The sequence below is a fragment of the Taeniopygia guttata genome, chromosome 7, assembly GCF_048771995.1.
Source record: "Taeniopygia guttata chromosome 7, bTaeGut7.mat, whole genome shotgun sequence".
In the NCBI taxonomy this organism is placed as follows: Eukaryota; Metazoa; Chordata; class Aves; order Passeriformes; family Estrildidae; genus Taeniopygia; species Taeniopygia guttata.
In genome coordinates, this window is record NC_133032.1 from 17,141,073 (window position 1) to 17,153,109 (window position 12,037).

A 12,037-nucleotide genomic window follows, 5' to 3' on the forward strand; every position below is an offset into this window, starting at 1 on the left:
TCCCAGTGCTCTGGAAAGGCCAAAGAGACAACCTCTCCACACAAGGACAACATACATGGGGCAAGAAAGGACCTGATGTCTCTCTCCAGCTTATTCCCTCATCTGTTCCTCCTTATGAACATTTTGTGTTCACAAAGAAGTGTTCCTAACACATAGGCCAAGTGCTTCTCTGCAATAGGGCCACTTTTCCCAGTATCGCATCACTGTAGTAGTGATCATTCAATGTCATGTGGCTGCTCAGCAAGGTACAGCTTTCTCCCCAAAACCATCTTAAACTCGAGGAGCAGTTGGTAGGGTGAACAAGCTAGTTCAGTAAAATTATGGATTTCTGAGTATTGCCTCCAGATTATTCAGTCCTAAATCAGAACAAAAATAATTGCACTTAAGACCAGGACTTTTTCCACCATCCTATCCTCTCAACATGGCACCACTCCTCTCTGCCCAGGCAGGGTCACTCATGGCCCGGCAGTGGCAGGCAGCAAACAGTGAGGTGCAAGAAGGGATGTTCCCCACAAGCCACACCTGGTGACCCAGAAGCAGAGAGGCATGGCCTGGCTTTTGGAATCCCCAGCTTGTTACCATGGGAAAACAACTTTTGTTTACATGAGCATATCCACCTTTTGCCTTTCCACCTATTGCTCCACTTTTATTTCTAGGTTGTTACAGCTCTGACCACTTGTTTGCGTTGTGTAACACAACAGCAATTCTGCTATTTGAATCAAATTGACAGAAACCTGGAGCATTTTTCCCTTCCATTCACTTTTTTTTGTAACAGGCCAAAAGTACCATAAATTAGTCCAAATGGAGGGTTTTCTTGGACATTTAAGCTGTTACAACTTTTAGTACACACAGAAAAAAAGTCAAGAAAACAATCATATATGGAGAGCAAGCTCTGGGATTTTGCTGGTGCACTTTTGCTGCCCACAGCTACCCACAGGTGTGCTGCAGTCCCCTTCAGAGCAGCATCTATAACAAGGGGCAAATCTCTGCAAGTCCTGAGGCTGGGATGAAAAGAGCCAGTCTGGAGCTGCAGATGTTATGTGGGAGTTATGAGATACCCCACACCACATCCTCTCCATGCCCAGGGCACTAAATGAATAATGATGTGACCTGCATGACACCATTGCTGATGGTGCCTTCATTCATCTTTCTCTTATCAACAGGATGACATGAAGTGGCAGTTGAAAAGATTTAACAATAATGGATACTTATAGAAAAGGATCAAGGACCTCCCACACCATCAGATTATTTTATTTCTCAGTAGATGTAGGTTTAGAATTCAATTGGCTTCAGCATTCAAATAGACTTTTTTAATATAAAGCATTTTCTTAATCAGAATCAACTAAGTCTTACTAAACATGCAGTGAATTGTGGCTGTTGTACTAAAGGCAGCATCTATAAAATGATATTAAAATAGTGCCTCTAAAGGGGAAATCTGAGGCATATAAGGGCAAGACATGTGGAATGAATTTAAAGCAGCATTTTCCAAACCCTCTTATAAATATTACAATATTCCTATGAGAATCTTGAAAAACTACAGTGCACAGAGAACAGCTCAGATTTCACATCAAAAGCCCAAACAAAAAGCTAAGTGGCCTGGGCAGTCATTAGGGAAAGACCAACTGCACAAGCAAGAGTGCATTAGTTTTTACAGCCCAGGTGTTGAAGTAAATTAGAGTAACTTGAATACCTGTCATTACAGGAGCAATCAAAGACTGATCTGCCTGGAGTGTGGGAAAAACAAAACAAAAGCCAGCCCCAGATCTGCATAATGTAAGGAAGCCTGCTCCACCGTAGACAGTGCAGATAAACCACCACCTCAGAGCCAGGTTACTGTCAATAAAAACCTCAGTTCCATAAATCAGTTTTGTGAGAAACAGGCAACCAGGCCTCGTAGAGATTTTAATTAAAAAAAAAAAACCCCAAAAAAACCTTTTAATTTTACATTCTTAAAGTTAATTTTGAATGATTTGAGGCCACAAAATGGAAACCTCCACTAGACTGGGCAGAGATGGAGAGCCTGAATTTATTCTCATTAGAGTTAATGGAAAGGCTCAGGCCAGTTTTCAGAGGCTACTGGATGAGACTCATTGTACCTTCTGACTTTGATGAAGCATTTGAACTTTTTGAGATCAGACTGAGGGATTAAAAAGAGTGCATCCCATGAAATCCCTTGTTGTTTTCTCCTTTGGAGGGATTTGTGCTGTAGCTTGGGGTTAGTCATTAAACCAGATCATTTGTGAGGCACCAAATCATATCTGCACATTTGAAAAGTGCCACAGTCAGCAAGCAAGGCTGGCACTGACTCCTACAACACTATCCTTTGGATCAGGAAGGCTGGTGGAGCAAGTACCACAGCACAGTTTGCAGGGAGGTGCCACGCCTTGTGTTCAGCACTGCTGGTACCTTGCTCCATGAACCCGGGGAGAGCAACCAGCAAGATATGCTGGCATCTCTCTCCAAGCACCACAACCTATCCACAAACTCCCCGTAACTTACTCTCTGTGCCCTGCTCACAAAGCACAAACTGAACAGAAACTCACACCACATCTTACGGGCTGACTAGGTACTAAAGGAAAACTCATTCTGCCTAGTCCTTGTATCCCCTGTGTTCACAACCCTTCTCTGACCTCCACTTCTAAAAGCTGTATAACAGCATTTATCTGCCATTTAATGGCTTATTTCAGTAGGGTGGCCATGCAAAGTTCTTTGTAGACACTGCTGGGCTGCTACAAAACAGTTACTTTTTTACAATTCACATTGCCTAAGGAATTAGTACAAGTTTGCAACAAAGCAATTGAAAATTTTCAGTTTACCAAGTTAAAAATGAATATACACCAAATATACCATATTACTTTGTGTACTTTTGGTATTTACCAAAGTAGGTATTTTATCTTAATCCTCCTCTGAGAATAGCTACAAAATGAAACTCTCCTATAATTTTACATGCTAGTTTACAGTAATAAATGAGTCTCACTTTCAACCCCCCGCAAAATGCAGATACATGTGAGGCTGGGCAATGTATGCTGGGCATCTGCACACACTGAAGCTGTACAACAAAGCACCCATGTGCACAAACATCCAAAGAAACTTTCAGTATCTGTTCTTCCTTGCTTGGAAAAGAGCCTCTGCCCTTTGAGGTTTGGCCTGCTCTGTAGCTCATACTGTGTCTCGGAAAGCTTTCACATGGGCTGCTATGGTTTCAGTAATTATTTTTAAAGGTTCTGGGCAATATAAAAACAAATCTGTGGAAGAAACTTTGAAATCAGGATGGAAATAATAAAGAGGAGGGAAAAGAGGGGACAAAAAGTAATCTGAAGCAAAGAGGGTTTTCTTGAGCAAACAACCCCTCCCCAAACTCTGGAACTTCAACTACCCCTTCACATTGGAGCCAATCTTAGCTCATCCCAAACTGCTCAAGGTACTGTGGCCAAAAGTTCATAATCTGTTCTAAATGGTCTACAAAACTTTAGAAATTGCATCCAAAGAATTGCATCCAACCAGAAGGTAAGTCAAGGATAAGAAATTAATTTTAATCTTAAATATCTTACCATACACATTTTGGTTTGAAAAGGATCAATTTAAAAATAACAAAGAAAAACAATAACATTACTGAAAACACATTATTGCACATGTGAAATTACATGATCACCTAATATCCTGGCAGTACTGGCAAATGATGCTTTGTTCTAATCCATATTAAAAACAAAGCCAAAATGTTATGTTCCTGCACCACCCAATTATCTGCCTGGTTGGAATCCAGCAGTAAACATCTCCTGCAACTTCAGAGATATAGACAGAGAAAGCAATACATTACTGCTATTAAAAATGTTCAATAAGACAACTTTAAAACTACCTTTAGATGGAGTGTACAAAACTAACAGACCAGATAATCATTAAGGAACCATTAAGTAAAGCAGACTGAAGGTTGTCATTATCTCTGCATTGTCTGATATAAAAAAATACTAAATCTGACCATCATTTTCTCTCTTTTAAAAATAATTGATTTTAAACTGATATTGTGTTGGAACTATAAAAAAAGCTTAATTTTAAGAGTCTAATTTTTTCATTAAAAGAAAAAAAAAAGTACCACCTGTCCTTAGCTGATAGGAACTGCTCTAGTTTCATTCCAGATCTAAGAAGTTTTCTTAGACTTAGAGGAATATATAATCCAAAAGTAGTAATGAGAATCTGTATGATAAATGATGCAGGCTGCCAGTTGAAATTCTAGGGCTAAAGCAGACTAGCAGCAGGGACAATAAAGATCCATGTTTTCCTCCCGAGTACTGAATTGCCTGAATCCATCATATGCCTTATTCTGAGCTGACCAGCACTTCCCGCCTCCAACACCAGTTACTGGAAAAAAAAAACCTGCTGCCTAATGGAAATATGTATAGAAACCCTGCAGAGGATCTCCTGCTCTAGACTCAGTCCTTGGGAAGGGCAGGTCTAAGCAAGTTAGTGGCCTTTAGAGTGCCCTGCAGAAGGTCAGCTCCAGCCCAGGGGCTTTTGGAAGCTGTGGGCTGGTGTTTAGAGATATCCCCAGGCAAGGAGTCTGACGCCCTGCTCACTCAGATTCCCTTCTGCAGCTGAAGCGGTGGAAGGACAAACCTGAAATTCTTCCTCAGCTGTTTGGATTTAGTTTGTCTCTTTGCAAAGCAGCCAAAATCTAGCCCACAGCACACTGAACACCTCTCCACAGGTTATAGGAGAGACTTTAGCCTTCAGTATCTGAGTTTGCATGTGTGCAATCACCAGCAATACTCATGTGCTGTTCCTATACCAGCAATTTCCATTTGGTCCAATCTGGAAAACATCCTGAGTAATAAGAGGATGAATTTTTCTGTTAAGTATTTCCAACTCTGCCTTTTGGCAAGAAAAAAATGTCAAAAGTCACTTGGAAAAGAAAGGTATAGCTAGGAGACGTTTCAATTATTTCATAAATAAGGTGCCAAAATGAAAAGAAAAAAATCCAGGCAATACTAATATTCTTCATATTTATATCATAAGCCAAGCTGAGATCAAAGTATTGACCTACCACAATTACACTTTGTTTCATTTACTAGAACAGAGCCACAATAAAAATTTTACTCATGATAGCTTTGTAAAGCCATTTTTACATAAATCCTTCCATCTCCTTTTGCAGCAGGACATGATATTTATGCAATATATACATTCATGAAATATAGGTGAGATAACATTGAATTGGAGGTTTCAGATTAGACACCTGGGCCTTGAGCTGAATACTTAACTACTGGGACTATGAAATGTGCATGTGTGCATCTGAGTACACAGCACACATCTGCAGCAGGTGATGCCAATTTAAACACCTACAGTAAGGGCACACAGCGTGATTAGTCTGTGACTAATCTAAGGTTTCATAATTCAGTTAGAAGCCCTATAAGTAAAGATAGCTTCTGAAGATTTCATTTATGAAATAGGCTTCTCTACTTGTTTTGGCAATTATCTAATAGATGGCAAGGTACCAGTTCTGTTTTTCATCAGTCTGTGGTTCCTTCAAACTCAAAGCAATTCTAATGTTACATTAAAGACAATGCAGGAATTTAAATTCCCTGATCTGCCTGGAGAGGCACTAAAATGTGCACTAAAATTTATTAAACAGTGCGTGTTTAATAACATGGGGTTCGGGTTAAAAAAAGAGAGAGAAAAACTAATTTTATGTCTTGTCAAAGTTTGAGAGTTGAAGAGATTGCTATCTTGATGTACTGCCATGGCACTGCTGATGAAGCACAGGGCTCTCTGACTGATGCTGACTGCCCCAATTATCCCCTGGTCTTCGAGGGACATGGGCAAATTGGTGCTGCTCCAGCTAGGACTGGGAGGACACAGATTGCAGAAGCAAGAGAGCACACAGTTCTGTAAAGGGCTCTGGTTTAAAGCATGGCACAAATGAAACAAAAAGCATCCAAGGACAACAAATTGAAAACGCCCATCTGCTTTCCTCCCCATCTCCAATTACAGAAGTTTTTGCTCCAGTTTATTTCTCTTTGGAAACAACTTTTTACAGCTGCACATGGCAAGTACTTAGCTAGTAAGCAAAGAGAAGAAGCTGGAAAGAATGATTATTGATGGATTCTGCCAAAAAGTAGTCAGGGCAAAGTCTTTCACAGTTCAGGACACAAACTAGTCGATCTCCCCCTAAACAAAGACAAAAGCATGTCCTGGACTGCTTTCCTGGGAGGGAAAACTGCACAGCTGCATTGCCTACTGCTGCTACCCAGGCTGGAAACATACAGCAACCCTCCACTTTATGCTTATGAGGCTGGTTTAGTCAACACATATCAAAAGAGAGTGTTTCTCAAGTCATGGTGAGTAAAAACCAATAGGTTCCACTCAGTTATCTGTATTTTATTTTAAATATTTATTTCTCTGTTTTCTATTACCTTCCACAACGAAACATTTCTGTGAAGCAAGTGTAGCCAAAGGCAGTGTGCCGTGTGGGTGTCTGCCCTGGAGGGCATGGGTTTACCAGGGAGCTCAGGCCACTGTAGTGGCAGCCCATGCGAGGCCACATCCAGGGACTGCATAGCTCAGGCCCAGGCAGATGTGCCAGGAAGGTGAATATGCCAAGAGGGACAAATCCACGTCTTGTCTGAACTCGGCAGGAGCCACAAGCATTGTCTGAGGAGACACAAGGTGCCTCATCCAGCTGCTCCAGAGTCAGAGCAGTGCCTCCTGGCTCCTGCCAGTGTTGTGGAAGTGGTGCCCAGCCAGGATGGCTCCTCTGTGTCAGCTGGCAGCCTGCCACACAGGTGGCACCACAGGAACTCACTGGAACCCAGGGAACAGTAGGGTTTGGAGGTTATTGGCCTCCATTCAGGATAGCAGGTCTAGCTGAGCTCCTGCTGGTATTCCAAATGCATGTTTTCCAAATTGCATGAAAGTAGTAATTTAGTGTAGTTCAAGCTTAGAAAAAAAGTATGTATGACATACCACTGTCATGAAAACATACCCACAAAACCAAAAGCAGCCACATACCATCATTCAGCATCTGCATTTCCTCTTCAGAACATTCAACAAATCCTCCTACTCCAGTGAACTGCTGTAATTTGTCCTTGCTAGTGCCAGTCTACCAGCAGTTCAGAAGAGAAAACAGATTGGTACCTGCAGGCTGTAGGGCTCAGTGCAGGTGCCCTGAAACAGCAAGTATTGGAGGGTGGCAACCCATTTCCCCTTACCTGTAATGAGAGTGGCTGTCACAGTTGTTGAACCCCAGCTAAAGTTATCATCACATCTGCTGAATCCTGTAAATATGGCCATATCCCTGACCAAACTGGCTGAATTATTTGGTTAGCTTGTAGGGGTAAAACTAAACTTTATTTTAAGTAAATTTGAAGGCTAAATTCAGCATATGGCAGACTGGCCTACAACTCCTAACATCTTTGCTTTCAAAACCAGAATTTGTACTTAGATGGAGAGTTAAGAGCTACTTCAAATCTGAGGCCACAAGCTTCTAGATAAAAAGCAAATTTTTTCTAAACTCAAGAGACCTGTAGTATCTGAATCAAACTCACAGATGAAAGTAAGCTTCAGATCGGTTTTATCAGGTCATAAGACATTATTATTACTCTCATGAAGTCTACTTTCTCTTTTAAACTGCAGCCCTGATGACTGGCAGTCCTCAAGAAATGATGATGCAGGGATCATTATTTTCTTCCACATCTGCCAAGGCCCTTGTGAGCAGGCAGGCTCACAGGAGGCCAGGTCACAGGGAGAGCCAGTCCAGGCACCACCACATAGAGAAAAAGCCCTGCTTCTGCACAGAGAGGGTACAGCAGCACCAGGGCTGCTGCATGAACAAAGCCTCAACTTTGCAGCCAAACACTTCTTCAGGTGAGCCTTGATCCATCAAAATTTGCTATTAGGGAACACTGCTCAACACAGCCAGCATGAATTCAAAGTTTGCCATTAGTACCAGACTTATGAGATCTGTGATGTAAAGAAACAGTTTTCCTGCTTCCCACAACTGTTTGCCTGAGAAAGCAGCAGGCCTGCCTTTCCAAGTGCTCCTCTTTCACCAGGAGCAGACCTGGTCATTACCTGCCACTGCTAATGATAACTCAATACTTTCCCACAGTGCAGAGTATAATGCACTCATTTTATCGGTTTAGTTCCAAGAGAAAGATCTCCTCAGGAAACTCAGAAACAGTATTTTCCATTCCCTCCCTGAAAAGTGGAGTATGAAATATACTGTATCATCCATATGGAAATGTTTATCACCTTTAAAATAACTATTCAGCTTTCATCAATAACCAGAAAAATTCAAAATCACTGTCAACAAGGAGACTGAAATACAGAACAACAGACAGCAGGGCTTGATAGAGGGCATCTACTCTTCCTTCCCCTGAGTCACCATAGATTATATCATTCCTGGCAGTATTAATCTCTTTTTTCTCTAAAAATCTCCACTGATGGAAAGTCTGCAACATCCCTGTCATTAATCTTGTTATCCTAACAGCTAATGAAGCTTTTCCCAGTACTTTATTTAGACCTCAGTTTGCTGCAATTTCATTTACTATTTTTCACACTGTTTACAAGTGACGCATAAAAATTTATTTCTTTCCTCATCGTGGTTATTTGAAAACTGGTTACATGTCTTTTTGAACTTCTGCTCTTTAGGCTAAGCAATCATATTTCCCCCAGTCTTTCCTCACAGGTGGTATTCATGCTGTCATCATTACAGCTGCTCCTGGGACCTTCCATAATCACATATCATATGCGAAGTGGGTGAGAGTGCCAATGCATCGTCTTCATGTCAGTATTGCATTTTAAGTTTATAAATGTCAGTTTAAAAATACTGGTATCTTCCTTATCTGCTTGTCTCCCTTCTTTGAACAGGCCATCCCCTCCTACCCAGACAGGTAGGTTTGACTACTGACCACACAGTAGTACCACCTTTTTCAGTCCTGTGGAATAACCCCTCACCAAATCATAGTCTTTGCACCAACCCTCATCCAGCAGCAGTCCATCATGCCTGGTAAGAGCTGTGGATCCACAAATAAAGTGAGATATTTGTCTGTTCCTGGGGCTAGCGCTTCCCTCTCCCATCTCCCAAGCCTAGCACCCAGATTTTTCCAGACTGTGGTTAAGCAAGTACACTGCTGAAACTACACCAAAGCATCAACCCAATTGGACCAGATATAGACTTAATCTAGAAGAAACTCTGAATGGTTTTGTGCTCATGTCTACAGAGACCCCAAATTCCAAACCATTTTGGGACCCTCCCAGCATCAGTTTCTACATGGTCCACTAACCATAAGGAAGCCACAGTTGGGGTTTACAACATTTGAGCATTTGAGACAGGAAATACTTGATCTGCTGGACTGCACCAGCTCTAGATCAGTACACTGCAGCCTATCGACAGCCCATGCTTTCTGATGGAGCCTCTGCTGCAATGAGAAGAAAATTAAACCAAAAATTCATTAAAAATTCATTGAACTAAATTAAAAAAAAAATAAACACACTGTTTTTTCTTTCTTACTAACCATGTGTTTCAGTGAACCTTTTCATACTATGCTGGTTCATTAGCACCAAACCATAAACATTGCAGGTTTCACTGTGCAGTTTTCAAGTGTAATGTCATCTGCTCTAAGTCAGGACAACTACAGATTCATTGTGCCTGGTCATATCCTACCTTGGGTCTCCTGACCTACCTGCTAAACCTTAAATCCCTTCACTGTTAACTTTGTACTACTGTAATGGGAAAAAAAAAAAACACCCGACAGGAAATAACTCACTGCACATGTTAAAAGCTTATGGATTTGGCATAAAACCTGACGTGACCTAAGGCACCTAAATCTGACATTAGGAAAGGTGTGGTACATCAGAGCATGCCTGCACCTGGCACTGCCATTAATCCTGTCCTGGACAAGAATGACTCCTGTACTGTCACACTGCAGCCTAAGACATGAGATGGCTCTGTGGCTTCCAACTCTCACAGGCCAGGAATGACACACAGCAGAGGAGCTTCCTGTGCTGCTGCTCACACCATGACTGCCACCCCCCAGTGCAAACCCCACAGCCTCTGTACCTGGTTACCAGCAGGAGATGCTTGCATAGAATAGGAGGTCTGGTCAATTCAGTCCAGAATACACTTTCTGAAGTTAATTAAATTGCAATAACATTTCCCAAATTGCACAATCCTGCAAGGAAGAAAGGAAAAGAAATATTAATTGTGAACTGTTGAGGATCACAGAGCCTGAGCATATGTCCATTATGTATTTCCTTGAATAAGTAGAAATTCTGCATGAGAAAGTGACAGCATACTGCAAAGAAGAGCCTCCCTCCTTCTAAAGAGGAATCAGAATAGGAAAACACACTGGCTGGCTTCTCCTTATTGCTCACTGAGGCCAGAGGACCCAGTTTATTCTCAAACATATTTAAGACCATTCTTCCAACTTCAGCATAGCATACATACTATAGCAAAAGCCAATATAAATGGTGGAAGGAAAACAGAAAGGCATAAAAAGCCATGCATGTGATGGTATGACTGAACAGAGTTATCCACTACAACATCTGCTCCTAGTAAGAGATATGGCTCAACAACTAGCTTTGTAATTAGGAGGTTTCGGTAGTTTAGGCTAGAGAAAAACACGTGCAAAAGCTGAAACAAATGTGTGGGGGGAAGAAAAGAAGAGGCAACATCCTGGAAGATGCGAGCTGCAAATAAAGCCCCCGCAAAAAATACACTTGACCAATTGATGTATTCAGTATTAGAACAAACAAAATAAAATTTTTAAAAATCAGTAATTTTAAAATAAAATGTAAGAACAGTAGCCATTCAGCATTTTACAGATTTACTTCTATTAAGAAATCAGTTTCAAGACCCCAGTCCCTCACAGCCACACAACCTTTGCATGAGCTATGTGGTGAAATGCAACCCACAAGGGGATTCTGCTATGAACTCTCTGAAGCTGGGCTGTGCAGTTCCAGTTTGCTTTAGCTGGTGTTGCACATCTTAATTCCTACTTTTTCCCTTGCACAGAGTAGAATAACCCTGTGCTATGGATCCAAGTGGACACAAGTTCAACAGTACAATGCAGCCACATTGTTTCTGGGAAGTATAACCAGCCAGTGATTCAGATGAGTGATACTGAGTGGTTTATTCTATTTATTTGCAGAATTAAAGATTCTTTAATGATGGTTTAATCTAAATTTGAAGCTCCCTCAAATCAATAAACTGCTATATTAGCATTGCTGAAGGGAAAGAAAAAAGCAAACCATTAAAAAAAAACATACAGAAAAATGATTTTTTCTTCCATTTTATTCCATAGATAATATACGCACAAACACATGTACACAGTCTCTCCTCCTTCTGAAGTGCAGAAGGAGTACCTTTTGTTTCTTAAGAAGAGAATTTGTCCCCATCTGGTTCCATTTTTTTATTATTTTCTCTTTTTGGTTTCCTTCTCTATCATTCCAATGCAATTTTAATTCATTTTGTTTAGTCTGTACTTTTTATTCCATTTCCTCTTTTTGCAGATTTCCTTTCTAATTTGTTAGTGGAAGAAACATTCTTTCCCTGGTTTCCATAATACAAGCTGCTGGAAAAGGCCCATTCAGAAATCCCCCCCTCTTCAACACCTCTCCAGCTCTTTCAATCCTGGTTGTCTATGTTCACTCCTGGTAGCAGGGTAGAACTGTTAGGGTTTATTTGTTCAGGAACGTGTATCAGTTTATTTTTTAATTCCATTTCAAATACCTGGCACAAACCACTGCATGGAGGCTCAAATATATTATTTACGAGCCATTACATTTAGCTTAAAACAACTCCTAATCTATTTGAGATGAGCTGCTATAAGACAGGATTAGGCTGAAATGAAAATGTCTGCAGTGGGATTTTACTAAATTGCTTTTAAATCACAGTCCTAGTTAAAGAGTGCTCCAGTGAAGACTATAAACCCTAATACATCAGAAAGGCTGATTTGGGGCAGAACTTTGGCTCCCTGAAAACTTGCTGGTTTTACAGAAGCAGAGGAGCCCAGCTAAGGCCAAAGCCTTCTCTGCGTATGAAGCC

The 12,037-nt window shown here is 41.1% G+C and overlaps 1 protein-coding gene across 2 annotated transcripts in view; it reads right to left on the reverse strand.

Moving 5' to 3' along the window:
* Positions 1-12,037, reverse strand: part of WIPF1 (WAS/WASL interacting protein family member 1) — a 54,698-nt gene that overhangs the window by 24,070 nt on the left and 18,591 nt on the right. For both annotated transcript variants that reach the window (XM_030277505.4, XM_030277504.4), the window contains exon 2: positions 10,052-10,163. The gene's annotated coding sequence lies outside the window, so the exon portion shown is untranslated. The remainder of the gene's footprint in view (positions 1-10,051; positions 10,164-12,037) is intronic.